The 25,354-nt window shown below is 42.8% G+C and overlaps 7 non-coding genes across 7 annotated transcripts; 2 read left to right on the forward strand and 5 right to left on the reverse strand.

Annotated features, from left to right (window-relative positions):
- Positions 1 to 1,983: 1,983 nt before the first annotated feature.
- On the reverse strand, positions 1,984 to 2,174 carry LOC140317002 (U2 spliceosomal RNA). Its single transcript, XR_011917357.1, has one exon. It is a non-coding gene; the product is annotated as a U2 spliceosomal RNA (small nuclear RNA).
- Positions 2,175 to 2,490: 316 nt separating this feature from the next.
- LOC140317178 (U5 spliceosomal RNA) lies at positions 2,491 to 2,604 on the reverse strand. Its single transcript, XR_011917514.1, has one exon. It is a non-coding gene; the product is annotated as a U5 spliceosomal RNA (small nuclear RNA).
- A 2,295-nt stretch (positions 2,605 to 4,899) lies between these two features.
- Positions 4,900 to 5,083, reverse strand: LOC140317068 (U2 spliceosomal RNA). Its single transcript, XR_011917417.1, has one exon. It is a non-coding gene; the product is annotated as a U2 spliceosomal RNA (small nuclear RNA).
- A 308-nt stretch (positions 5,084 to 5,391) lies between these two features.
- Positions 5,392 to 5,505, reverse strand: LOC140317412 (U5 spliceosomal RNA). Its single transcript, XR_011917729.1, has one exon. It is a non-coding gene; the product is annotated as a U5 spliceosomal RNA (small nuclear RNA).
- A 10,952-nt stretch (positions 5,506 to 16,457) lies between these two features.
- On the forward strand, positions 16,458 to 16,573 carry LOC140317231 (U5 spliceosomal RNA). Its single transcript, XR_011917563.1, has one exon. It is a non-coding gene; the product is annotated as a U5 spliceosomal RNA (small nuclear RNA).
- A 306-nt stretch (positions 16,574 to 16,879) lies between these two features.
- Positions 16,880 to 17,063, forward strand: LOC140317158 (U2 spliceosomal RNA). The gene has a single exon (XR_011917500.1). It is a non-coding gene; the product is annotated as a U2 spliceosomal RNA (small nuclear RNA).
- A 3,245-nt stretch (positions 17,064 to 20,308) lies between these two features.
- On the reverse strand, positions 20,309 to 20,423 carry LOC140317280 (U5 spliceosomal RNA). The gene has a single exon (XR_011917608.1). It is a non-coding gene; the product is annotated as a U5 spliceosomal RNA (small nuclear RNA).
- Positions 20,424 to 25,354: the final 4,931 nt, after the last annotated feature.

Raw genomic sequence — 25,354 nt, forward strand, 5'->3', positions numbered from 1 at the left:
TGGGGTGTAGTGGACTCTGCAGTAGTTGCACTCTGCAGTTCCCACCCCTGTTTTAATTACACCTTAGACATTACTACTTATCAAACACACTCACACACACACATTAGGTCTTGGGGGGTGGTTACACTGAGTGGCATCTGGTGGGCGGGGCTCTTTGGGTATGTAGGCTGCCCAGAGGGCCACGCTCCCAGTTCTACAAGTTTGGCTGCCCCTCAATTTTAATTGCTCACTATTAGAAAATATTGAAGAGCCAGAAGGGTGAGGGGAGGGGTCTTCTTCGCACACCCCTGCTTCCTGGTTGCTGCTCGGGGCGGGAGGGGCCAGGAGGATTAATTAATTGTTCTGCTGGTTTGGGGTCTGTGGTGGCTGGGGGGCTGCTGGCCCCCTGGTGTGCCCGCTGCACTACACCCCAGCGGAGTCGAGGGAGGGAGGACGTGTGGATGTATGGGACATGAAAGTGTGTGTGGTAATGATTGGGCCTGGATCTTGGACTTGCTGTCGCCTGGCCTGCCTGTGCTTCTCCCGATGGGGGGGGCGGCATGGCCTCTCTCCGCTGCTCGCGACTTCACCCACCTGTGGGCACGTCTTGACTCCCAGGGCACTTGGCCAGGGGTGCTGGGGCAGGCGCTGACCCACTGTGTGGCTGTCTGGGGCGCTTGGCCCTCCTGGGTATTGGGTGGGGCCTCTGTCGGGGGGTTTGGGGGCGCCCGGGCTCCTGGGGCCCGGATCCAGTGCACGGCCCATGTCTGGGCGGCTGGGGCCTGGCGACGTCGGTGGGCTGTTGCCCCTGGCTCCCGGAGGGCCTCTGCCCTATGCTTATGGGGGCTCTTTCCGGGGGCTTCCTCTGCAGTCTTCTGGGTGGATGCGTGGTTGCCCCTGCGGTGGGCTTCCTGGGTTCTGTGCTCTGTGGGGGTTGCTGGTGGCCTGGGTCTTGTGGCCCTCTCTGCCTGCTTCTGATTGCTTGGGGGGGCTGTGGATTGTGGCCCTGTACGCTGATACACTCATAACTAAGCACGGTTATCATGTAGGTCCTGTGCCATGGGTGTTGCATGTTCTCACACACACACAACCACATTCATTAGTCCAGTAGCATGGTCGCTAAGCAGTTGATGTATTATCATGTCGTCTCAGGTCATCTATATCCACAGCTGTGTTGTATGCGATGTATGTTCTGTTTTTCTCTTCTTTCCTCTTCTTCTTTCCTTGTCCCCCGGTCCGGTTCAGTTCTATTACATGTCATATATTGTAAACAGAAATAAATAAATGGGCATCAAGGGGAGCTTTACATTTATAAAACTTCCCTTGGCAAAGCAAATCTGTTTGGCATCAAAGGTATTCAGACTACAATTCTGCTGCCATAATGCTGAACACGATAAGGGGAAAAAAAAAAAAAGTAAAGAAGACAGTTCTGCCGAAAGCCAGGGACTAGACCTGTTCTAAGTTCTGTACTTTTTAAAAGGGAGCCAACACAGGACAGGAGGGCCTGATGTCCACCAGGCTCGGGGCCTGCAGCGACCATATTCTGGGAGCTACTGTACCCCCAGAAGGTACCAATCCCGCCCCACCCCACTCAACCCAACCCCACTCCGGAGGACCTCTACAAAAAACAAACAAACAACAACAAAAAACAAACAAACAAACCACCCGGTCACACCAGTCGCAGCAGCCCGGGCCTGAGACCCACCATCACCCAGGCCCCCCCAGGCCCCCCCTCAACAGGTGCGCTCTTGTGAAAAAGCAAACAGCGGCAGCAACAAAAACACAACGGGAACACCGTATTGAGGCTTTGTTCTGACCGCTCATTTGGTATGGCGTTTCTTTCAAGCAATTCTCCCGGTTAGCCCGCACTCGACTCGCTCCCAGAGCCGTGTTAAAGTCTACTTCGCATTCACTCTCTTTTCTCAGCAGACTAAAAGAAAGTTTCATCTTGGGCTCCCTGAAACTTGCATCCTGCACCGCTGTTTGCTTTTTCACAAGAGTAGAGAAGAGCGCACCGTTCCCAGCGGCACTGCAGTACGGGGTCAATGCTTGGAGTGAACGGAGCAAGCTACTTTTTCAACTCCTATTGCTAAAAATCCATTTAATATGTAGTCCTCGTATAGAGGACATATCAGATATTAAACTGATAAGAACAGATACTACACTTGATCTTAGCCAAAAGGCAGAGAAGCGACAACTGTCCACTGGTTCACGTCCGAGGGCCCTTCCTGGCACAATGCGCACTTGTCCGCTAACACCCCTGTTCTTTTTATGGCCATAGGTGGCCAGAGTGTCACTTTGCACCTCCGCCCACCTGCTGCACTGAGCACTCTTCAGCCCTTTTAAATGGTATAACTTTGCACTCCCGCACGCTCCAGCAAGCACCATTCAAGCAACAACTTTGCACTCCAGCTACGAACATCGGCACAGTCGCAACAAGTAAGGCGACTCTACTCAGAGAAGTCACTCTGCACAGTAACAAGATTTCTTTTGCACAGACAGAAAGGGCTTCACCCGCAAAGGTAAAGACTGCCAAAAATAGAAACAACTCATTAGTGCTGCTCTCCACAGAAGTCTTTAGTAAAAGGCGAAAGACTTGTACGTTATGAAGAGAAACCAGAGTACGATTATCCGTCACTGCGGGAGCAGGGCATCAGGCTAGTTGGCATAGCCACCTTCCCCATGGTGAGCTTTGCTTGGTTGAGACGCTTGCCACCCCCCCGCCCCCCCCCCCCTCCCCCCCCCCTTGCTCCTCGGCTGACCAAGTAGGAACAATCGGGCCATATTCGATGGCTGCCTTGTCTTTTACTCTGTGCAAAAGACAAGGCAGCAACAAAAACACCACGGGAAAACCGTATTGAGGCTTTGTTCTGACCGCTCATTCGGTGTCGCGTTTCTTTCAAGCAATTCTCCCGGTTAGCCCGCACTCGGCTCGCTCCCAGAGCCGTGTTAAAGTCTACTTCGCATTCACTCTCTTTTCTCAGCAGACTTTTGGGATTTTATCAATAAAATGAATTCCTTCACTCAAACTATGTTAAAACTGCTTTGTCCTTCATATTTACCATGTCTTGAAAGATTTAAACAAAAAAACCAACGTTGTACTTTGCAGTAAAAGAAATAGCAAATCTAAAGTTTCAGGAATCCGAGAATAAGCTTACTTTCATGAGTTCTTCACGATTTCGGATTTTGCTATAAAATGAATTCCTTCACTCAAACTAAATTAAAACTGCTAAACCGCTAATCTGTTACATGTAAGGCAGATGTCAAATTCACCGAATTAGGATTATTCGGTATTCGGCCAATCGAGCTGTAGCAGCTTCGGTAAAAGAGTATAAGTTGAAGAGTTTGTGAATAAAGGTGTGCGCACACATGGTGAGCTGTAGGAAAATAGGCAGGGAGCAATGCCGACTGGGGTATATGTTCTTGTATGTTGTCTGACTGTTTGATTTGAATGTCTTGTGTAAGTGTCCTGTTGAATGTTACATGTTTGGGCTTTGACACGCTTCACTGTGGTTGTTAACTGTGTGGTGTGTCCTGAAATGTTATATGTTTGGGCTGTGTGACATGCTTAATGCTTCTCAGTAGCTACCCACTTATTCATATATAGCAACTGACAACGTAAGAAGTCCGGACATACTTTGAGAGAGTAGTTGTAGAAGTATCCTTATTGATAATAGATAAACTAATTCATAGTGATAGAACAGTAGATGAACAGGTGCCTGCACATGTCTCACGAAAATAAAATGGATGTATGATTGCTGACGGCAGAGCAATACTGCCAAACTTATGAATTCTTGTGGCAAACTTGATTCAGTGTCTTGACGTGTATACGCTGTTTCGCTGACTTGATTGTCACAAGAAACAAAGTGTGTTTGATAAGATCCGACCATTTTATTACGGGAGGATCAGTATGTATGGATTCTGATGTGACTGATAAAACCCATTCGTATCTTAAGCACAATCTAATACGTGAGACAACGCCCTGGCACACGATAAAAAAAAAAAAGAGAGAGCGGTTTTGTGTCCCCACAGTCCATAATGTAGAAAAGAGAGAAAAAAGCCTTTCTGATTTGGTGTGTGTGCTCACAGTGCAGAGTGTAGAGAAAAGAAAGCCGTTTTGGTGTCACGGGTGTTGTGACTTACACACACACATTTCTAAATTGAGAAAGGAAATTATTTTAGAGGAAGCACTAGAGTTTAGATCCAACATTTGTTGATAGGCATTCATTTATTTCTTCACTTCTGATAAAAATGATAAGACTGACCAAAAGAATTGGAGGCCCATCACACTTTTAAACTTTGACTGTAAACTTTTTAGCAAGGTTTTAACGACACGGATGTCCTCTGTTTTAGAGGAGGTAATTCACCCAGACCAGGCTTGTGCCATCTCAGAGAGACAACTCACCGACAGCCTCGTACTGATTCGAGACATCATTGATTACGCTAGAGACAGAAACACCCGGCTTGTCATCTTAAATTTAGACTTTGAAAAAGCTTTTGATCGGGTGTCGCATCAATATCTCTTTCAGGTGTTGCAGCAATCGAATAGGGCCCGATTGTTCCTACTTGGTGAGATTTGCTTGGTTGAGACGCTTGCTCCCCCCCCTTGCTCCTCGGCTGACCAAGTAGGAACAATCGGGCCCTATTCGATGGCTGCCTTGTCTTTTACTCTGTGCAAAAGACAAGGCAGCCACAAACACCACGGGAACACCGTATTGAGGCTTTGTTCTGACCACTCATTCGGTGTCGCGTTTCTTTCAAGCAATTCTCCCGGTTAGCCCACACTCGGCTCGCTTCCAGAGCTGTGTTAAAGTCTACTTCGCATTCACTCTCTTTTCTCAGCAGATTAAAAGAAAGTTTCATCTTGGGCTCCCTGAAACTTCCATCCTGCACCGCTGTTTGCTTTTTCACAAGAGCAGAGAAGAGCGCACCGTTCCCAGCGGCACTGCAGTACTGGGTCGATGCTTGGAGTGAACGGAGCAAGCTTCTTTTTCAACTCCTATTCTTAAAAATCCATTTAATATGTAGTCCTCGTATAGAGGACACATTAAACTGATAAGAACAGATACTACACTTGATCTTAGCCAAAAGGCCGAGAAGCGATAACTGTCCACTGTTTCAGGTCCGAGGGCCCTTGCTGGCACAATGCGCACTTGTAGCAGTGTTCTTTTTATGGCCATAGGTGGCCAGAGTGTCACGTTGCACCTCCGCCCACCCGCTGCACTGAGCACTCTTCAGCCCTTTTAAATGGTATAACTTTGCACTCCCGCATGCTCCAGCAAGCACCATTCAAGCAACAACTTTGCACTCCAGCTTCGAACATAGGCACAATCGCAACAAGTAAGGCGACTCTACTCAGAGAAGTCACTCTGCACAGTAACAAGATTTCTTTTGCAGAGACAGAAAGGGCTTCACCCGTAAAGGTAAAGACTGCCAAAAATAGAAACAACTCATTAGTGCTGCTCTCCACGAAAGTCTTTAGTAAAAGACGAAAGACTTATATGTTATGAAGAGAAACCAGAGTACGATTATCCGTCACTGCGGGAGCAGGGCATCAGGCTAGTTGCCATAGCCACCTTCCCCATGGTGAGCGTTGCTTGGTTGAAACGCTTGCCCCTGTGCAATCGACAAGGCAGCAACAAAAACACCACGGGAACACCGTATTGAGGCTTTGTTCTGACCGCTCATTTGGTGTCGCGTTTCTTTCAAGCAATTCTCCCGGTTAGCCCACACTCGGCTCGCTCCCAGAGCCGTGTTAAAGTCTACTTCGCATTCACTCTCTTTTCTCAGCAGACTCTTGGGATTTTATCTATAAAATGAATTCCTTCACTCAAACTATGTTAAAACTGCTTTGTCCTTCATATTTACCATGTCTAGAAAGATTTAAACAAAAAAAAAAACAACGTTGTACTTTGCAGTAAAAGAAAGAGCAAATCTAAAGTTTCAGGAATCCGAGAATAAGCTTACTTTCATGAGTTCTTCACGATTTCGGATTTTGCTATAAAATGAATTCCTTCACTCAAACTAAATTAAAACTGCTAAACCGCTAATCTGTTACATGTAAGGTAGATGTCAAATTCACTATATATATTCGGCCAATCGAGCTGTAGCAGCTTTGGTAAAAGAGTATAAGTTGAAGAGTTTGTGAATAAAGGTGTGCGCACACATAGTGAGCTGTAGGAAAATAGGCAGGGAGCAATGCCGGCTGGGGTATATGTTCTTGTATGTTGTCTGACTGTTTGATTAGAATGTCTTGTGTAAGTGTCCTGTTGAATGTTACATGTTTGGGCTTTGACACTTCACGGTGGTTGTTAACTGTGTGGTGTGTCCTGAAATGTTATATGTTTGGGCTGTGTGACATGCTTAATGCTTGTCAGTAGCTACCCACTTATTCATATATAGCAACTGACAACATAAGAAGTCTGGACATACTTTGATAGTAGTTGTAGAAGTATCCTTATTGATAATAGATAAACTAATTCATAGTGATAGAACAGTAGATGAACAGGTGCCTGCACATGTCTCACGAAAATAAAATGGGTGTATGATTGCTGACGGCAGAGCAATACTGCCAAACTTATGAGTTCTTGTGGCAAACTTGATTCAGTGTCTTGACGTGTATACGCTGTTTCGCTGACTTGATTGTCACAAGAAACAAAGTGTGTTTGATAAGATCCGACCATTTTATTACGGGAGGATCAGTATGTATGGATTCTGATGTGACTGATAAACCCATTCGTATCGTAAGCATAATCTAATACGTGAGACAACGCCCTGGCACACAATCAAAAAAAAAAGAGAGAGCGGTTTTGTGTCCCCACAGTCCTTTCTGATTTGGTGTGTGTTCTCACAGTGCAGAGTGTAGAGAAAAGTGAGAAAAGAAAGCCGTTTTGGTGTCACGGGTGTTGTAACTTACACACACACATTTCTGAATTGAGAAAGGAAATTATTTTAGAGGAAGCACTAGAGTTTAGATCCCACATTTGTTGATAGGCATTCATTTATTTCTTCACTTCTGATGAAGTTTCAACAATAAACAACAAACTTTGTATTATGAGAAAGAACCAGACTCATTCTTCAGGAATCCGAAAATAAGCTCTATTTTACGAGTTATGCACAAATTCGGATTCTCCTATAAAACCTTAACTCTAACCAAGTTAAGACTGCTTTGTCCTTCATATTTATTCATGTCTAATCAAGTTTCAACGATAAACAACGTTGTACTTTGTACTTCTTCAGCAATAAGCATCTCTCGACATATGACGAAATACAGATTTTGCTATAAAATTAATTCCTTCTATCAGCCTGACTCAAAACTGTTTGTCCTCCTTATTTATCCACTTCAAATCAAGTTTCAACAATTAAAAGAATGTTGTAGTTTGAGAAAAAACAACTTAATCTTAAGCAATCAGTAGGGTAAGAAAGGGTAAGAAAAGGTGCAAATGCCAACCATACATCACTAAAAGGTGGAGCGGAAGTATTCGGCTGCAAGTAGGTGCGAATGCCTGACAATGTATGATCAAAAGAGGGAGCGGAGGTTTTCGGCTGCAAGGTCTGAATGTCCAACCATAATTTGTAAAAACCGGGGAAGAAAAGGCTCGAAAGCCCGACTATACACCATCAAAAGCGGGAGCGGAGGTGTTCGGCTGCAAGTAGGTGTGAATGTTCGACCATAATTTGTAAAAAGCGGGTAAGAAAAGGTTCGAATGCCCGACTATATATTAACCAAAGCAGGAGGAGAGGTCTTCGGATAAGAGTGGGTGAGAATTTACAACCATAATCTATAAAATGCGGTGAAAAAAAAGGTGTGAATACCCCATAGAACACTAAAAGGTAGAGCGGAAGTGTTCGGCTGCAAGAAGGTGTGAATGTCTGACCATAGTTTGTAAAAAGCGGGTAAGAAAAGGTTCGAATGCCCGAACATACACCATCAAAGGAGGGAGCGGAGGTGTTCCGCTGTAAGAAGGTGTGAATGTCCGACCATAGTTGGCAAAAAGCAGGTAAGAAAAGGTTAAAATACCCGATTGTACACAATCAATAGCGGGAGCAGAGTTGTTCCGCTACTAAAAGGTGTGAAAGTCCGACCATGGTTTGTAAAAAGCGGGTAAGAAAAGGTGCGAATGCCCGACAATGTATGATCAAAGGAGGGAGCGGAGGTTTTCGGCTGAAACAAGGTCTGAATGTCCATCCATATTTTGTAAAAATCTGGGAAGAAAAGGCTCGAAAGCCCGACTATACACCATCAACAGCTGGAGCGGAGGTGTTCAGCTGCAAGAAGGTCTGAATGTCCATCAATAATTGCTAGAAAACATGGAAGAGAAATTTCGAAAATCAAACCGCACATGATCATAAGCGGGAGAGGAGGTGTTCAAATGCAAGAAGGTGTGAATGTCCACCCATAATTACTGCAAAATGGGTAAGAAAAGGTACGAATGCCCAACCATACATGATCCTAACAGGGAGCGGAGGTGTTTGGCTGCGACAAGGTGTGTATGTCCACCCATAATTAATGAAAAGCGGGCAACAAGTAGGTTTGAATACCCATCATCAAAAGCAGGAGTGGATGTGTTCGGCTACAAGAAGGTTTGAATGTCTGACCATAGTTTGTAAAAAGCGGGTAAGAAAAGGTTCGAATGCCCGAACATACACCATCAAAGGAGGGAGCGGAGGTGTTCCGCTGTAAGAAGGTGTGAATGTCCAACCATAATTGGCAAAAAGCAGGTAAGAAAAGGTTAAAATCCCCTATTGTACACAATCAATAGCGGGAGCAGAGTTGTTCCGCTACTAAAAGGTGTGAAAGTCCGACCATGAATTGTAAAAAGCGGGTAAGAAAAGGTGCGAATGCCCGACAATGTATGATCAAAGGAGGGAGCGGAGGTTTTCGGCTGAGAAGAAGGTCTGAATGTCCATCCATAATTTGTAAAAATCGGGGAAGAAAAGGCTCGAAAGCCCGACTATACACCATCAACAGCTGGAGCGGAGGTGTTCAGCTGCAAGACGGTCTGAATGTCCATCAATAATTGCTAGAAAACATGAAAGAAAATTTTCAAATATCAAACTGCACATGATCATAAGCAGGAGAGGAGGTGTTCAGCTGCAAGAAGGTGTGATTGTCTACCCATAATTACTGAAAAATGGGTAAGAGAAGGTGCGAATGCCTAACCATACATCATCAAAAGAGGGAGCGGAGGTGTTCCGCTGTAAGACGGTGTGAATGTCCGACCATAGATGGTAAAAAGCGGGTAAGAAAAGGTTAAATTACCCGACTGTACACAATCAAAAGAGGGAGCGGAGTTGTTCAGCTAAGAGAAGGTGTGAAAGTCCGACCTTGGTTTGTAAAAAGCGGGTAAGAAAAGGTTCGTATGCCCGAATATACACCATCAAAAGCGGAAGCGGAGGTGTTCGGCTGCAAGATATTGTGAACGTCCGACCAAAGTTTGTAAAAAGCAGTTAAGAAAAGGTTCGAATATCTAACCAAACATAAGAATGAGTCTTTTCCGCTGTAGAATGCCCGACTATAGACCATCAAATGCGGGAGCGGAGGTGTTCGGCTCTGAGTAGGTGTGAATGTCCGACCATAATTGCTGAAGAATGTGTTAGAAAAGGTAAGAATGCTGGACCATACATCATCAAAAGCGGTAGTGGTGGTGTTCGGCTGCAAAAAGGTGTGACTGTTCGACTAAAGTTTGCAAAAAGTGGGTAAGACAAGGTGCGAATGCCTGACAATGTATGATCAAAAGCGGGAGCGGAGGTGTTCAGCTGCAAGAAGGTCTATATGTCCATCAATAATTGCTAGAAAACATGAAAGAAACTTTTCGAAAATCAAACCGCACATGATCATAAGTGGGATAGGAGGTGTTCAGCTGCAAGGTGTGAATGTCCACCCATAATTCCTGAAAAATGGGCAAAAAAAAGGTGTGAATGCCCAACCATACATCATCAAAAGCAGGAGTGGAAGTGTTCGGCTACAAGAAGGTTTGAATGTCCAACCATAGTAAGTAATAGGTGGGTAAGAAAAGGCTCGAATGCCCGACTATACACCATCAAAAGCGGAAGCGGAGGTGTTCGGCTGCAAGACGGTGTGAACGTCCGACCAAAGTTTGTAAAAAGCATTAAGAAAATGTTCGAATATCCAACCAAACATAATCAAAAGCGGGAGCAGAGCTGTTCGACTGCAAGTAGGTGTGAATATCAGATCATAATTTGCAAAAAGCTGATGAGAAAGGGTGAGAATGCCCGACTATACACTATCAAATGTGGGAGCGGAGGTGTTCGTCTGTGAGTAGGTGTGAATGTCCGACCATAATTGCTGAAAAATGTGTTAGAAAAGGTAAGAATGCCGGACCATATATCATCAAAAGCGGGAGAGGTTGTGTTTGGCTGCAAGAAGGTGTGAATGTCCAGCCATAATTACTCACAAACGGGTAAGAAAAGGTACTATTGCCAGACCATATATGATCAAAACAGGGAGTGGAGGTGGTTCAGCTGCAAGAAGGTTTGAATGTCCGACTAAAGTTTGTAAAAAGCGGGTAAGACAAGGTGTGAATGCCCGACAATGTATGATCAAAAGAGGAGCGGAGGTTTTCGGCTGCAAGAAGGTCTGAATGTCCACCCATAATTACTGAAAAATGGGTAAGAAAAGGTGCGAAAGCCCAACCGCACATGATCATAAGTGGATGAGAAGGTGTTTGACTGCAAGTAGGTGTGAATGTAAGATCATAATTTGTAAAAAGCGGGTAAGAAAAGGTAAGAATGCCCAACCATAAATTATCAAAAGCGGCAGCAGAGTTTCGGCTGGTATTTATCAATGTCTAGATAGATTTCAACAAAAAACAACGTTGTACTTTGCAGTAAAAGAAAGTGCAAATCAAAAGTTTTAGGAATCCGAGAATAAGCTTATTTTCATGAGTTCTGCACGATTTCGGATTTTATGTATAAAATGAATTTCTTCACGCAAACTAAGTTAACACTGCTTTGTCCTTCATATGTACCCATTTCTACATATATTTCAAGCATAAACTTCCTCATATTAACCTGAATGAGAAAGAGCCACACTTGTGATTAAGCCATACCTCCCTTTTGAGGAGTTCTGCATGATTTGGGATTTTATCTATAAAATTAATTCCTTCACTCAAACTATGTTAAAACGGCTTTTACCTTCATATTTATCAATGTCTCGATAGATTTAAACAAAAAACAACGTTGTACTTTGCAATAAAAGAAAGAGCAAATCAAAAGTTTTAGGAATCCGAGAATAAGCTTATTTTCATGAGTTCTGCACGATTTCGGATTTTATGTATAAAATGAATTCATTCACTCAAACCAAGTTAAAACTGCTTTTTCCTTCATATTTATCAATGTCTAGATTGACTTCAACAAAGAACAACATTGTATTTTGCAGTAGAAGAAAGAGCAAAACTGAAGGATCAGGAATCCGAGAATAAGCTTCTTTTCATACGTTCTGCATGATTTGGGATTTTATGTATAAAATGAATTCCTTCACTCAAACTAAGTTAACACTGCTTTGTCCTTCATATGTACCCATTTCTACATATATTTCAAGCATAAACTTCCTCATACTACCCTGAATGAGAAAGAACCACACTTGTGATTAAGCCATACGCCCCTTTTGAGGAGTTCTGCATGATTTGGGATTTTATCTATAAAATCAATTCCTTCACTCAAACTATGTTAAAACGGCTTTTACCTTCATATTTATCAATGTCTCGATAGATTTAAACAAAAAAAAAACAACGTTGTACTTTGCAGTAAAAGAAAGAGCCAATCAAAAGTTTTAGGAATCCGAGAATAAGCTTATTTTCATGAGTTCTGCACGATTTCGGATTTTATGTATAAAATGAATTCATTCACTCAAACCAAGTTAAAACTGCTTTTTCCTTCATATTTATCAATGTCTGGATCGACTTCAACAAAGAACAACATTGTATTTTGCAGTAGAAGAAAGAGCAACACTGAAGGATCAGGAATCCGAGAATAAGCTTATTTTCTTATGGGCAAGTGGGAACTGCTTTGTCCTTCATATTTATCAATGTGTAGATGGATTTCAACTTCTTCTACTGCAAAGTCCAATGTTTTGAGCAAAGCAATTCATTTTATAGCAAAATCCGAAATCGTGCAGAACTCATGAAAGCAGGCTTATACTCGGATTCCTGAAACTTTAGATTTGCTCTTTCTTTTACTGCAAAGTACAACGTTGTTTTTTTGTTTAAATATTTCTAAACATGGTAAATATGAAGGACAAATCAGTTTTAACATAGTTTGAGTGAAGTAATGCATTTAATAAGCAAAATCCCAAATCATGCAGAACTCACAAAATGCTTTTTGTCGCTTTTCACTGCTTTTTACAAACTTTGGTCGGACATTCACACCTTCTTGCATCCGAACACCTCCGCTTCCGCTTTTGATGATGTATATTCGGGCATTCGAACCTTTTTTTACCCGCTTTTTACAAACCATTGTCGGACTTTCACACCTTCTTGCAGCCGAACACCACCTCTCCCGCTTTTGATGATGTATGGACCGGCATTCTTACCTTTTCTAACACATTTTTCAGCAATTATGGTTGGAGAATCACACCTACTCACAGCCGAACAACTCCGCTACCGCATTTGATGGTGTATAGTCGGGATTTCTCACCCTTTCTCATCAGCTTTTTGCAAATTATTCTCTGACATTCACACCTACTTGCAGTCGAACAGCTCTGCTCCCGCTTTTGATTATGTTTGGTTAGATATTCGAACCCTTTCTTAACTGCTTTTTCACAAACTTTGGTCGGACGTTCACACCTTCTTGCAGCCGAACACCTACGCTTCCGGTTTTGATAGTGTATATTCGGGCATACGAACCTTTTCTTACCCGCTTTTTACAAACCATGGTCGGACTTTCACACCTTCTCTTAGCTGAACAACTCCGCTCCCTCTTTTGATTGTGTACAGTCGGGTATTTTAACCTTTTCTTACCCGCTTTTTACCAACTATGATCGGACATTCACACCGTCTTACAGCGGAAAACCTCCGCTACCTCTTTTGATGGTGTATGTTCGGGCATTCGAACCTGTTCTTACCCGCTTTTTAAAACCAGGGTCGGACTTTCACACCTTTTAGTAGCCGAACAACTCCGCTCCCGCTATTGATTGTGTACAGTCGGGTATTTTAACCTTTTCTTACCCGCTTTTTACCAACTATGGTCGGACATTCACACCTTCTTACAGCGGAACACCTCCGCTCCCTCTTTTGATGGTGTATGTTTGGGCATTCGAACCTTTTCTTACCCGCATTTTACAAACTATGGTCGGACACTCAAACCTTCTTGTAGCTGAACACATCCACTCGTGCATTTGATGATGTATGGTTGGGAATTCGCACCTTTTCTTACCCATTTTTCAGTAATTATGGGTGGACATTCACACCTTCTTGCAGCTGAACACCTCCTCTCCCGCTTATTATCATGTGCGGTTTGATATTCGAAAATTCTCTTTCATGTTTTCTAGCAATTATTGATGGACATTCAGACCTTCTTGCAGCTGAACACCTCCGCTTCAGCTTTTGATGGTGTATAGTCGGGCTTTCGAGCCTTTTCTTGCCCGGATTTTACAAATTATGGTTGGACATTCAGACCTTCTTTCAGCTGAAAACCTCCGCTCCCTCTTTTGATCATACATTGTCGGGCATTCGCACCTTTTCTTACCCGCTTTTTACAAACTTTAGTCGGACATTAACACCTTCTTGCAGCTTAACCACCTCCGCTCCCTGTTTTGATCATGTATGGTCTGGCAATACTACCTTTTCTTACCCATTTGTGAGTAATTATGGCTGGACATTCACACCTACTTGCAGCCGAACACCACCTCTCCCGCTTTTGATGATGTATGGACCGGCATTCTTACCTTTTCTAACACATTTTTCAGCAATTATGGTTGGAGATTCACACCTACTCACAGCCGAACACCTCCGCTCCCGCATTTGATGGTGTATATTCGGGCATACGAACCTGTTCTTACCCGCTTTTTACAAACCATGGTCGGACTTTCACACCTTCTTGTAGCCGAACACATCCACTCCTGCTTTTGATGATGTATGGTTGGGCATTCGCACCTTTTCTTACCCATTTTTCAGTAATTATGGGTGGATATTCACACCTTCTTGCAGCCAAACACCTCCGCTCCCTGTTTTGATCATGTATGTTTTGACATTCGCACCTTTTCTCACCTGCTTTTTACTATTGTCGTTCAATCACAGCTTCCTCTCCACCATACTTGTATGGTAGGAAATTCTCACCCACTCTCATCCGAAGACCTCTCCTCCCGCTTTTGTTAATATTTAGTCGGGCATTCGAACCTTTTCTTACCCACTTTTTACAAATTATGGTCGAACATTCACACCTACTTGCAGCTGAATACTTCCGCCCCACCTTTTAGTGATGTATGGTTGGCATTTGCACCTTTTGTTACCCTCTTTTTATACTGATTGCTGAAGATTAAGTTGTTCTTTCTCAAACTACAATTTTTTTTTAATTGTTGAAACTTGATTTGAAGTGGATAAATAAGGAGGACAAACAGTTTTAAGTCACGCTGATAGAAGAAATTTATTTTATAGCAAAATCTGTATTTCGTCATATGTCGAGAGATGCTTATTGCTGAAGAAGTTCTTTCTCATTCTACAAAGTACAACGTTGTTTATCGTTGAAACTTGATTAGACATGAATAAATATGAAGGACAAAGCAGTCTTAACTTGGTTTGAGTTAATTAATTCGTTTTATAGGAGAATCCGAATTCGTGCTTATTTTCGGATTCCTGAAGAATGAGTCTGGTTCTTTCTCATAATACAAAGTTTGTTGTTTATTGTTGAAACTTCATCAGAAGTGAAGAAATAAATGAATGCCTATCAACAAATGTGGGATCTAAACTCTACTGCTTCCTCTAAAATAATTTCTTTTCTCAATTCAGAAATGTGTGTGTGTAAGTCACAACACCCGTGACACCAAAACGGCTTTCTTTTCTCTCTTTTCTCTACACTCTGCACTATGAGCACACACACCAAATCAGAAAGGCTTTTTTCTCTCTTTTCTACATTATGGACTGTGGGGACACAAAACCGCTCTCTCTTTTTTTTTTTGATTGTGTGCCAGGGCGTTGTCTCACGTATTAGATTATGCTTAAGATACGAATGGGTTTATCAGTCACATCAGAATCCATACATACTGATCCTCCCGTAATAAAATGGTCGGATCTTATCAAACACACTTTGTTTCTTGTGACAATCAAGTCAGCGAAACAGCGTATACACGTCAAGACACTGAATCAAGTTTGCCACAAGAACTCATAAGTTTGGCAGTATTGCTCTGCCGTCAGCAATCATACACCCATTTTATTTTCGTGAGACATGTGCAGGCACCTGTTCATCTACTGTTCTATCACTATGAATTAGTTTATCTATTATCAATAAGGATACTTCTACAACTACTATCAAAGTATGTCCAGACTTCTTATGTTGTCAGTTGCTATATATGAATAAGTGGGTAGCTACTGACAAGCATTAAGCATGTCACACAGCCCAAACATATAACATTTCAGGACACACCACACAGTTAACAACCACAGTGAAGTGTCAAAGCCCAAACATTCAACAGGACACTTACACAACACATTCAAATCAAACAGTCAGACAACATACAAGAACATATACCCCAGCCGGCATTGCTCCCTGCCTATTTTCCTACAGCTCACTATGTGTGCGCACACCTTTATTCACAAACTCTTCAACTTATACTCTTTTACCGAAGCTGCTACAGCTCGATTGGCCGAATACCCTTAGATCCTATTTCGGTGAATTTGACATCTGCCTTACATGTAACAGATTAGCGGTTTAGCAGTTTTAATTTAATTTGAGTGAAGGAATTCATTTTATAGCAAAATCCGAAATCGTGAAGAACTCATGAAAGTAAGCTTATTCTCGGATTCCTGAAACTTTAGATTTGCTCTTTCTTTTACTGCAAAGTACAACGTTGTTTTTTTTGTTTAAATCTTTCTAGACATGGGAAATATGAACGACAAGCAGTTTTCACATAGTTTGAGTGAAGGAATTCATTTTATAGATAAAATCCCAAGAGTCTGCATAGAAAAGAGAGTGAATGCGAAGTAGACTTTAACACGGCTATGGGAGCGAGCCGAGTGTCGGCTAACCGGGAGAATTGCTTGAAAGAAACGCGACACCGAATGAGCGGTCAGAACAAAGCCTCAATACGGGATTCTCGTGGTGTTTTTGTTGCTGCCTTGTCTTTTGCATAGAGTAAAAGACAAGGCAGCCATCGAATAGGGCCCGATTGTTCCTACTTGGTCAGCCGAGGAGCAGGGGGGGGGGGGGGGGGGGGGCAAGCGTCTCAACCAAGCAAAGCTCACCATGGGGAAGGTGGCTATACCAACTAGCCTGATGCCCTGCTCCCGCAGTGACGGATAATCGTACTCTGGTTTCTCTTCATAACATACAAGTCTTTCGCCTTTTACTAAAGACTTCCGTGGAGAGCAGCACTAATGAGTTGTTTCTATTATTGGTAGGCTTTACCTTTGCGGGTGAAGCCCTTTCTGTCTGTGCAAAAGAAATCTTGCTACTTTGCAGAGTGACTTCTCTGAGTAGAGTCGCCTTACTTGTTGCGACTGTGCCGATGTTCGAAGCTGGAGTGCAAAGTTGTTGCTTGAATGGTGCTTGCTGGAGCATGCGGGAGTGCAAAGTTATACCATTTAAAAGGGCTGAAGAGTGCTCAGTGCAGCGGGTGGGCGGAGGTGCAACGTGACACTCTGGCCACCTATGGCCATAAAAAGAACACTGCTACAAGTGCGCATTGTGCCAGCAAGGGCCCTCGGACCTGAAACAGTGGACAGTTATCGCTTCTCGGCCTTTTGGCTAAGCTCAAGTGTAGTATCTGTTCTTATCAGTTTAATATGTCCTCTATACGAGGACAACATATTAAATGGATTTTTAAGAATAGGAGTTGAAAAAGAAGCTTGCTCCGTTCACTCCAAGCCTCGACCCGGTACTGCAGTGCCGCTGGGAACGGTGCGCTCTCCTCTGCTCTTGTGAAAAAGCAAACAGCGGTGCAGGATGGAAGTTTCAGGGAGCCCAAGATGAAACTTTCTTTTAATCTGCTGAGAAAAGAGAGTGAATGCGAAGTGGACTTTAACACGGCTCTGGGAGCGAGCCGAGTGCGGGCTAACCGGGAGAATTGCTTGAAAGAAACGCGACACCGAATGAGTGGTCAGAACAAAGCCTCAATACGGTGTTCCCGTGGTGTTTGTGGCTGCCTTGTCTTTTGCACAGAGTAAAAGACAAGGCAGCCATCGAATAGATTGTTTCTACTTGGTCAGCCGAGGAGCAGGGGGGGGGGGGGCAAGCGTCTCAACCAAGCAAAGCTCACCAAGTAGGAACAATCGGGCCCTTTTCGATGGCTGCAACACCTGAAAGAGATATTGATGCGAGACCCGATCAAATGCTTTTTCAAAGTCTAAATTTAAGATGACAAGCCGGGTGTTTCTGTCTCTAGCGTAATCAATGATGTCTCGAATCAGTACGAGGCTGTCGGTGAGTTGTCTCCCTGAGATGGCACAAGCTTGGTCTGGGTGAATTACCTCCTCTAAAACAGAGGACATACATGTCGCTAAAACCTTGCTAAAAAGTTTACAGTCAAAGTTTAAAAGTGTGATGGGCCTCCAATTCTTTAGGTCAGTCTTATCATTTTTTTTATAAAGTAGAGTCACTATTCCCACTCTAAAACTGTCAGGCAGTCGGTCGAGTTTTTCAAAATCTTTAAAAACATCTAAAATGTCTGATGATAAAAGGTCCCAATAGGTCAGATAGAATTCTGCAGGAAGCCCGTCTAAACCCGGAGCTCGACTTCTCTTAAAACCTGTTAGGCATTTTTTTAACTCTAAAGCAGTAAAATTCTGTGTCAAGTGTGCATTCTCTTTTACGGTTTTGTCAACGAATTTTAAGATTTCTGCCGATGTTTCCAAGTGCACTGGTTTCTCTTTGTACATGTTACTATAAAAGGTATGTACAGTTTCAATCATCTCTTGTGTGGATTTTGTTAAAAACCCATCTTCTCTTTTTAGATTTTGAATACACTCCTTTTTATTTATAACTTTCTTTCTTTTTCACCTTCCTCAATTTCCTGCTCCCTGCTTCTTACAAAAATTCCTTTACTCTTTATTTCTGCTAAAACTGACATTTCCTTTTTGACATCTTTGATTTCTTCTTTAAAGTCTATGCCACACTGATTTAGTTTAAAGTAGCGCTGTAAGCGTTTATGTAGTCCCATCATACATCTATTCTCTTTCCTTTTTTTACGTTTACCTTGCTGTTTAAAAAAAGTCTGGGTCGTTTCCTTCACCATTTCCCACCATTGTGCATGTGTTTCGTAGAGGTCTTGAAGGGTCTGCCACTCTTTATAACATTCCCTGTACTGACTGACTATGATTTCATCCTCCAACAGGGAACAGTTGAGTTTCCACAGACCACTTCCTACCGTCACACCAGAAGGGGGTGAAAGGGTGCAGGAGAGCATAAGGTGGTCTGAAAAGAAAACAGGGGTTAATCTAACATCAGTGGGTGGGCAATCTCTAGTAAAGAAATAATCAATGCGAGAGGCTCTGGTGCCATCATGACTAAACCAGGTGAAGCCCTCCTCTCTGGGATGCATGGTTTTAAAACAGTCAGTAAGCTTAAAATCCCTGCATATGCCCTGAAGTAAAATCGAAGTCTTATCCACTTTAAAATCTACCCCTGCTCTTTTTCTATCTTTCCTGCTCAAGATACAGTTAAAATCCCCTCCTACAACTAAAGGTACTTGCCCTAGCATGTAAAGCTGTATATCTTCTAAAAGGTCATACCTTTCATTTTTTCCATTGAAACCATAAATATTTAAGAGGTTAAAGTCTTGACCCATAAAATTCAAGTGTGCTAAAAGTGCCCGTCCGTCTCTCACCATTGTGCTACCTTTCACCAGAACATGCGGATTTTTAATTACAATGGCCACACCATCATTTTTATTTTGATTTGAGCCACTCCATATCGATAAATGGGGCCACATTTCCTCCCATTGTCTATGGTTTTTTAGAAAAGGTAGTCCACATTCTTGTATTAAAAACACATCTGATTTTATGGAGTCTAAGAAGGATAAAATACTCTGGGCTCTTGTCTTTGATTTCACACTTCTCACATTTAGTGTTGAGAAGGTGAGAACCATTAAAAGCATAAAGGAAAGTAGATATGTCATTTTCGTTTTTCTAAGTTATCAAAACAAATTACACACAGGTTATTTCTTGGGAAACTAGCTCTTCCTTCATTTCTTTAGGTGAAAAGTGAGTAGGGTGATCTATATTTCCTTTTCGGACTCTCGGTGTTGGCCTCTGACGCAATGTTGCATTTAACTTTGAGTCCCTGGGGGTTGATTGCAGAGCTGAAGTTAAAAAGGAAACCTCATTTGGTGAGTCGGAGGGGAAGACTCTAGGTTCTTCCACTGAAGAACTGTCTGAAAGGGACCTAACTCTTCCCCTCTTCTCTGATACCACTGGGGAATCAGAGGCTCAGATGCCGTCCTCTTCGGCTGTTGACCTTCGGGGAGGTGAGTATCTTCACTAGACTCACCTGTCTGCTCTTCCTCCTCATTTAGCGTAGCTCCACCCTCTGCCTGTGAATTCTCACAGACTTCAACACTGAGTGGTGAGGCCTCTACAGGCCCCTCCCCTTTTTGCTCCTCACTTCCAATCCAAGCTTTTGGCGGGAAGTTTGAATTTATTGGGTCAACCTCTTCACTTTGTTCACCAACTGCCACCTTTGGTCCTTCTCTTTGTTGGCTTGACTGTGGCTTTACCGTCTTTAATTTGTTGGCAAAAGATTTAGGGCAATCTCTGAAGAGGTGATTTAATTCTCCACAGAGATTACATTTCCTGCCATTTGGACACTCTCCAAAAGTTTGCCCAATTTCTCTGCTCTTCCCACATAACACCTTGGTACAAGCCTCAACCAGGTGCCCATGCTCACCACACTTGCGGCAGAACTTGGGCTGCCCCTGGTAGTGGATGTAACCTCGGTTTTCAAGGTGGCCAGAGTGTCGCCCACCCGCTGCACTGAGCACTCTTCAGCCCTTTTAAATGGTATAACTTTGCACTCCCGCACGCTCCAGCAAGCACCATTCAAGCAACAACTTTGCACTCCAGCTTCGAACATCGGCACAGTCGCAACAAGTAAGGCGACTCTACTCAGAGAAGTCACTCTGCACAGTAAGAAGATTTCTTTTGCACAGACAGAAAGGGCTTTACCCGCAAAGGTAAAGCCTGCCAAAAATAGAAACAACTCATTAGTGCTGCTCTCCACAGAAATCTTTAGTAAAAGGCGAAAGACTTGTACGTTATGAAGAGAAACCAGAGTACGATTATCCGTCACTGCGGGAGCAGGGCAACAGGCTAGTTGGCATAGCCACCTTCCCCATGGTGAGCTTTGCTTGGTTGAGACGCTTGCTCCCCCCCCCCTTGCTCCTCGCCTGACCAACTAGGAACAATCGGGCCCTATTCGATGGCTGCCTTGTCTTTTACTCTGTGCAAAAGACAAGGCAGCAACAAAAACACCACGAGAATCCCGTATTGAGGCTTTGTTCTGATCGCTCATTCGGTGTCGCGTTTTTTTCAAGCAATTCTCCCGGTTAGCCCACACTCGGCTCGCTCCCATAGCCGTGTTAAAGTCTACTTCGCATTCACTCTCTTTTCTCAGCAGACTCTTGGGATTTTATCTATAAAATGAATTCCTTCACTCAAACTATGTGAAAACTGCTTTGTCCTTAATATTTACCATGTCTAGAAAGATTTAAACAAAAAAAACAACGTTGTACTTTGCAGTAAAAGAAAGAGCAAATCTAAAGTTTCAGGAATCCGAGAATAAGCTTACTTTCATGAGTTCTTCACGATTTCGGATTTTGCTATAAAATGAATTCCTTCACTCAAACTAAATTAAAACTGCTAAACCGCTAATCTGTTATATGTAAGGCAGATGTCAAATTCACCGAAATAGGATCAAAGGGTATTCGGCCAATCGAGCTGTAGCAGCTTCGGTAAAAGAGTATAAGTTGAAGAGTTTGTGAATAAAGGTGTGCGCACACATAGTGTGCTGTACGAAAATAGGCAGGGAGCAATGCCGGCTGGGGTATATGTTCTTGTATGTTGTCTGACTGTTTGATTTGAATGTGTTGTGTAAGTGTCCTGTTGAATGTTACATGTTTGGGCTTTGACACGCTTCACTGTGGTTGTTAACTGTGTGGTGTGTCCTGAAATGTTATATGTTTGGGCTGTGTGACATGCTTAATGCTTGTCAGTAGCTACCCACTTATTCATATATAGCAACTGACAACATAAGAAGTCCGGACATACTTTGATAGTAGTTGTAGAAGTATCCTTATTGATAATAGATCACTAATTCATAGTGATAGAACAGTAGATGAACAGGTGCTTGCACATGTCTCACGAAAATAAAATGGGTGTATGATTGCTGACGGCAGAGCAATACTGCCAAACTTATGAGTTCTTGTGGCAAACTTGATTCAGTGTCTTGACGTGTATACGCTGTTTCGCTGACTTGATTGTCACAAGAAACAAAGTGTGTTTGATAAGATCCGACCATTTTATTACGGGAGGATCAGTATGTATGGATTCTGATGTGACTGATAAACCCATTCGTATCTTAAGCATAATCTAATACGTGAGACAACGCCCTGGCACACGATAAAAAAAAAAAAAGAGAGAGAGCGGTTTTGTGTCCCCACAGTCCATAATGTAGAAAAGAGAGAAAAAACCCTTTCTGATTTGGTGTGTGTGCTCATAGTGCAGAGTGTAGAGAAAAGAAAGCCGTTTTGGTGTCACAGGTGTTGTGACTTACACACACACATTTCTAAATTGAGAAAGGAAATTATTTTAGAGGAAGCACTAGAGATTAGATCCCACATTTGTTGATAGGCATTCATTTATTTCTTCACTTCTGATGAAGTTTCAACAATAAACAACAAACTTCGTATTATGAGAAAGAACCAGACTCATTCTTCAGGAATCCGAAAATAAGCTCTATTTTATGAGTTATGCACGAATTCGGATTCTCCTATAAAACGAATTCATTAACTCAAACCAAGTTAAGACTGCTTTGTCCTTCATATTTATTCATGTCTAATCAAGTTTCAACGATAAACAACGTTGTACTTTGTAGAATGAGAAAGAACTTCTTCAGCAATAAGCATCTCTCGACATATGACGAAATACAGATTTTGCTATAAAATTAATTCCTTCTATCAGCCTGACTTAAAACTGTTTGTCCTCCTTATTTATCCACTTCAAATCAAGTTTCAACAATTAAAAAAAATTTGTAGTTTGAGAAAGAACAACTTAATCTTCAGCAATCAGTATAAAAAGAGGTGCAAATGCCAACCATACATACCTAAAAGGTGGAGCGGAAGTATTCAGCTGCAAGTAGGTGTGAATGTTCGACCATAATTTGTAAAACGCGGGTAAGAAAAGGTTAGAATGCCCGACTATATATTAACAAAAGCGGGAGGAGAGGTCTTCGGATGAGAGTGGGTGAGAATTTCCAACCATAATCTATAAAATACGGTGAAAAAAAATATGTGAATGCCTCATAGAACACTAAAAGCGGAAGTGTTCGGCTGCAAGAAGGTGTGAATGTCCGACTATATTTGGTGAAAAGCAGGTGAAGCAAGGTCTGAATGCCCAACCTTACATCATCAAAAGCGAGATCAGAGGTGTTTGGCTGCAAGAAGGCCATAGTTTGCCAAAAGCGGGTAAGCTGCGAATGACCGACTAAATATCAACAAAAGTGGGGGCGGAGGTCTTCGGATGCAAGTGGGTGTGAATATCCCACCATACAAGTATGGTGGAGAGGAAGCTGTGAATGGCCGACCATAGTAAAAGGCGGGTGAGAGAAGGTGCGAATGTCAAACCATACATAATCAAAAAAGGGAGCGGAGGTGTTCTGCTGTAAGAAGGTGTGAATGTCCAACCATAGTTGGTAAAAAGCGGGTAAGAAAAGGTTAAAATACCCGACTGTACACAATCAATAGCGGGAGCGGAGTTGTTCGGCTACTAAAAGGTGTGAAAGTCCGACCATGGTTTGTAAAAAGTGGGTAAGAAAAGGTGCGAATGCCCGACAATGTATGATCAAAAGAGGGAGTGGAGGTTTTCGGCTGCAAGAAGGTCTGAATGTCCAACCATAATTTGTAAAAACCGGGGAAGAAAAGGCTCGAAAGCCCGACTATACACCATCAAAAGTGGGAGCGGAGGTGTTCAGCTGCAAGAAGGTGTGAATGTCTACCCATAATTACTGAAAAATGGGTAAGAAAAGGTGCGAATGCCTAACCATACATCATCAAAAGAGGGAGCGGAGGTGTTCCGCTGTAAGACGGTGTGAATGTCCGACCATAGATGGTAAAAAGCGGGTAAGAAAAGGTTAAATTACCCGACTGTACACAATCAAAAGAGGGAGCGGAGTTGTTCAGCTAAGAGAAGGTGTGAAAGTCCGACCTTGGTTTGTAAAAAGCGGGTAAGAAAAGGTTCGTATGCCCGAATATACACCATCAAAAGCGGAAGCGGATGTGTTCGGCTGCAAGATATTGTGAACGTCCGACCAAAGTTTGTAAAAAGCAGTTAAGAAAAGGTTCGAATATCTAACCAAACATAATCAAAAGCGGGAGCAGAGCTGTTCGACTGGAAGTAGGTGTGAATGTCAGATCATAATTTGCAAAAAGCTGATGAGAAAGGGTGAGAATGCCCGACTATACACCATCAAATGCGGTAGCGGAGTTGTTCGGCTGTGAGTAGGTGTGAATCTCCAACCATAATTGCTGAAAAATGTGTTAGAAAAGGTAAAAATGCCGGTCCATACATAATCAAAATCGGGAGAGGTGGTGTTCAGCTGCAAGAAGGTCTAAATGTCCATCAATAATTGCTAGAAAACATGAAAGAAAATTTTCGAAAATCAAACCACACATGATCATAAGTGGGAGAGGAGGTGTTCAGCTGCAAGAAGGTGTGAATGTCCACCCATAATACCTGAAAAATGGGTAAAAAAAAGGTGCGAATGCCAAACCATACATCATCAAAAGCAGGAGTGCATGTGTTCGGCTACAAGAAGGTGTGAACGTCCAACCAAAGTTTGTAAAAAGCAGTTAAGAAAAGGTTCGAATATCCAACCATACATAATCAAAAGCGGGAGCAGAGCTGTTCGACTGCAAGTAGGTCTGAATGTCAGATCATAATTTGCAAAAAGCTGATGAGAAAGGGTGAGAATGCCCGACTATACACCATCAAATGCGGGAGCGGAGTTGTTCGGCTGTGAGTAGGTGTGAATCTCCGACCATAATTGCTGAAAAATGTGTTAGAAAAGGTAAGAATGCCGGTCCATACATCATCAAAAGCGAGAGAGGTTGTGTTCGGCTGCAAGTAGGTGTGAATGTCCAGCCATAATTACTCACAAACGGGTAAGAAAAGGTAGTATTATCAGACCATATATGATCAAAACAGGGAGCGGAGGTGGTTCAGCTGCAAGAAGGTTTGAATGTCCAACTAAAGTTCAAATATATTAACAAAAGCGGGAGGAGAGGTCTTCGGATGAGAGTGGTTGAAAATTTCCAACCATAATGTATAAAATGCGGTGAAAAAAAAGGTGTGATAGAACACTAAAAGGTGGAGCGGAAGTGTTCGGCTGCAAGAAGGTGTGAATGTCCGACTATATTTGGTGAAAAGCAGGTGAAGCAAGGTCTGAATGCCCAACCTTACATCATCAAAAGCGAGATCAGAGGTGTTTGGCTGCAAGAAGGCCATAGTTTGCCAAAAGCGGGTAAGGTGCGAATGTCCGACTAAATATCAACAAAATTTGGGGCGGAGGTCTTCGGATGCAAGTGGGTGTGAATGTCCGACTATATTTGGTGAAAAGCAGGTGAAGCAAGGTCTGAATGCCTGGTCTGAACACAATCAATAGCGGGAGCGGAGTTGTTCGGCTACTAAAAGGTGTGAAAGTCCGACCATGGTTTGTAAAAAGCGGGTAAGAAAAGGTGCGAATGCCCGACAATGTATGATCAAAAGAGGGAGTGGAGGTTTTCGGCTGCAAGAAGGTCTGAATGTCCAACCATAATTTGTAAAAACCGGGGAAGAAAAGGCTCGAAAGCCCGACTATACACCATCAAAAGTGGGAGCGGAGGTGTTCAGCTGCAAGACGGTCTGAATGTCCATCAATAATTGCTTGAAAACATGAAAGAAAATTTTCGAATATCAAACTGCACATGATCATAAGCGGGAGAGGAGGTGTTCAG

Source organism: Leuresthes tenuis, unplaced genomic scaffold (genome assembly GCF_036924035.1).
Source record: "Leuresthes tenuis unplaced genomic scaffold, fLeuTen1.0.hap1 SCAF_10, whole genome shotgun sequence".
Lineage (NCBI taxonomy): Eukaryota > Metazoa > Chordata > Actinopteri > Atheriniformes > Atherinopsidae > Leuresthes > Leuresthes tenuis.